This window comes from Pelobates fuscus, chromosome 9, assembly GCF_036172605.1.
Source record: "Pelobates fuscus isolate aPelFus1 chromosome 9, aPelFus1.pri, whole genome shotgun sequence".
Lineage (NCBI taxonomy): Eukaryota > Metazoa > Chordata > Amphibia > Anura > Pelobatidae > Pelobates > Pelobates fuscus.
The window spans coordinates 10,032,001-10,036,127 of record NC_086325.1 but is presented as its reverse complement, the minus strand read 5'-3'; positions in this window follow the sequence as shown (position 1 = coordinate 10,036,127).

Sequence of the window (4,127 nt, the reverse complement as noted above, 5' to 3'; positions counted from 1 at the left end):
GCTCGCACTGAGGATTGTATATCCATGCAAAGTCTTTTAACACCACTGACACCAAATGTCTCCGCTGAATTATTTCCCAAACGCTTTATTCGTTCATTGTAACACCGGGACTAGCTAGATAGTACATAGAGCGCCCTCTGCAGGAATCCAGCATACATAGCAGTTTAAACACTCACATGGTTACTCTTTACATATAAAATGTCAGGAATTCAAATGTAAATTGTTAGGCAAAAATAATAAAAATAGAAACATAGATGGCTTAGGAAATTATCCAATTTGGTGGTTTGGGCCTAAAATTTGAAATTCACTAGACAGTGGATTTAATATAAATTTAATATCTATTTATCTCTGTATATCTCTCTGTCTATCTGTCTGTCTGTCTATCTATCCGTCTGTCTATCTGTTCATCTATATATCTGTCTGTCTGCCTGTCCATCTATCTATCTCTGTATATCTCTCTATCTGTCTATCTATCTATCTGTCTATCTTCCTGTCTGCCTGTCCATCTATCTATCTATCTACCTATCTATCTCTGTATATCTCTCTGTCTATCTGTCTATCTTCCTGTTTGCCTGTCCATCTATCTATCTATCTTCCTGTCTGCCTGTCCATCTATCTATCTATCTCTGTATATCTCTCTGTCTATCTGTCTGTCTGTCTATCTATCTGTCTGTCTATCTATCTGTCTGTCTATCTATCTGTCTGTCTGTCTGTCTATCTGTCTGTCTGTCTATCTGTCTGTCTATCTGTCTGCTTGTCCGTCTATCTGTCTGTCTATCTATCTATCTGTCCGTCTGTCTGTCTATCCATATATCTGTCTGTCTGTCTGCCTGTCTGTCCATCTACCTATCTATCTATCTATCTCTGTATATCTCTCTGTCTATCTGTCTGTCTATCTATCCATCTGTCTATCTGTCTATCTATCCGTCTCTCTGTCTATCTGTCTGTCTGTCTGTCTATCTATCCATCTATCTCTGTATATCTGTCTATCTGTCTATCTTCCTGTCTGCCTGTCCATCTATCTATCTATATCTGTATATCTCTCTGTCTATCTGTCTGTCTATCTATCTGTCTGTCTATCTGTCTGCTTGTCCATCTATCTATCTATCTCTGTATATCTCTCTGTCTGTCTATCTATCTGTCTGTCTGTCTATGTATATATCTGTCTGTCTGTCTGTCCATCTACCTATCTACCTACCTATCTATCTATCTATCTCTGTATATCTCTCTGTCTATCTGTCTGTCTATCTATCCATCTGTCTATCTGTCTATCGTTCTGTCTATCTATCCGTCTCTCTGTCTATCTGTCTGTCTGTCTGCCTATCTATCCGTCTATCCATCGGTGTGTCTGTCTAGCTATCTTCCTGCCCATCTATCCACCTACCTAGATCTATCTTTCCCCACTGACATCATGTCACCCCTCTCCACCTCATGTTCCCATTTCACCTCCGCTCTACGCAGTGTCACCATCTCACAGCTTCCCCTTCTTGGGTCTATATGTCACTAGGCTGAGTACTGGGAAGCTATTAATAAATTAAATAAAGATTGATACATAACTGATTGGAGCGCCACTATAACAGCAGCCACTTATTTTATAATAATTTTTTTTTAAAAAAATTCAAAAAATGTTTACATTGTGGACTCTTTCACTTCATTGACCTGGAGCGTGTGCTCCAACAGCCTCAACAGAGTGTTACAGTGAGACACGTGGAAAGACAGGAGAGGATGAGAGTGTAACAGAGAGAGGAGAGAGAGGGGAAGATGAGAGTGTGGCAGAGAGAGAGAGGACGCAATGAGAGTGTGACAGAGAGAGAGAGGAGAGAATGAGAGTGTGACAGAGAGAGAGAGAGAGAGAGAATTAGAGGAGAGAGATTGAGAGTGTGAGAGAGAGAGAGAGAGAGAGGAGAGAGAATAAGAGTGTGACAGAGAGAGAGAGGAGAGAGATTGAGAGTGTGACAGAGAGACAGAGAGAGGAGAGAATTAGAGTGTGACAAAGACACGTGGAAAGACAGAAGAGAATGAGAGTATGACAGAGAGACAGGGAGAGAGAGAATGAGTGTCACAAAGAGACGGGGAGAGAGAGGAGAGAATGAGAGTGTGACAAAGACACGTGGAAAGACAGAAGAGAATGAGAGTATGACAGAGAGACAGGGAGAGAGAGAGAATGAGAGTGTCACAAAGAGACGGGGAGAGAGAGGAGAGAATGAGAGTGTGACAGAGTGTTACAAAGAGAGATTATAAATATTTTTTTGTTGTTCCTGGCTGCTAACCATGACATTCTGAAGACATGGATTAATAGTGAATCTCCAAGTGACATGGGGGAACAAGAAATGAATAGATAACCGCCAGAAATGTCACAAATGTAGATTTACAATTAACGTGTTGATAGTGTGGCTAAAGGACACTTACCGAATTACAGGATTTTAACATTAATTTCCCAGGATGGAAAATACCACTGGGGTGGAGGTAGTGTGGAAAGCTGGACAGAAAGTGCCCAGAGAGCAGACCACATCTGACTTATCAACCACCCTGGCAGACACTGGCTACCATTCGCAGGGCCCGAGTTACACCAATTCTGGATAACGCCCACTCTATCAGAGGAGAGCCGGACCCGCAATAGGAAACAGAGTCAATATTAAACTTGTGCGTGGTGGAAAACTTGGTCTTCATCTAAAATATTTATATTTTATGGGTCATCAGAATATCATCCAAATGACAATTTGGTTTGTTTAAGTGTCGTCCATAAAAACGATCCGGAGATTGCCCAAAAGGCATGTAAAACAGCGCCTATCAGTGAACCGCAATGCTTAATTAGCTACTGAATTTGCTTTCTGTATTAGACACACTGGGATTGTCCAGCTCGGCCAAAAATGTTTTACTCAAATTGAAATTTTGTTTAGGACGTCCAACTCTTGCCCACGTGATGGTTTGGCGTTGTTGAAAATCGTCCGTGAAAAAATATTCAGGGAAACATTTCGGAATGCCAAAAAAGAAGGGAAAATGCACCTATAATTGTCGTAATGACTTGACAATATCTGCCATTTTTGAAGTGTCCATACTGCCTTTAGCCCTTGATGAGCGATATTGGGGTCCTAGTGATTAGATAAGGAATGGTTTTCTTTAGATAGAGAAGTGGTTTCAGTACTTTACCTCTATTTACTCATCTAACACTACTCTATTCACTTGTTTTCTCCCTAATCCCCTCTGCTTCGTTCTCTGCCGATTGTTGTCTACCTTTTTCCCTTCGTTTTTCTGGATTATCCAGGTCCATTAAATTATGGGTGGGTGGGTACACAATTGTACTGGGATATATTTGAACATTGACCACAGATACGCTGTTGTGGGTCTTTTACAATATATCATGCTACCATTTCGAAGATATATATATATTGTAACCTGAATGTGTTTCCTACAAGAGTTATATTGTGGTGATCTTACTTCGAGAGGGGTTTGACTGCCTCTGCTGGCAACAATTATCACCACATGAACCAACTACTAGTATGGTTTGCACAGTCAGCTCTTTGGGTATGCTGTGGTGTCTTCGTATTTTTCTAGGCAGACAGATGGGTCTTAAAGAAAGATTTTTCTATTTTAGCTTTTTCTTTTTGCTAAAATACTAGCAAATTATTTATAAATTCCCAAAGTTACATACTAGAATAATAATAGAAATTAAAAAACTAAATCAATTAATATGTAAGCAAGCCTCTTAAACACCAAAACAATTTCCAAAAAATGACAAACAAAAAATGTTTAAATCAATATTAGTACTAGCGGTAAGTACCCTTCCCCAAATAAAATAATAAATACAATCACAAGAAGAAACTAAAATCAGAACTTAAAAATAAATAAACCCGCACCTTCACTATTAACATTCAAGAAGAAAAGGTCTAAAGGGACACGATAGCCACCAGAACCACTACAGCTTAATGTACGGTATACAGCTTAATGTATAGTATACAGCTTAATGTACAATATACAGCTTAACGTATAGTACACAGCTTAATGTACAATATACAGCTTAACGTATAGTACACAGCTTAATGTACAATATACAGCTTAACGTATAGTACACAGCTTAATGTACGGTATACAGCTTAATGTATAGTATACAGCTTAATGTACAGTAT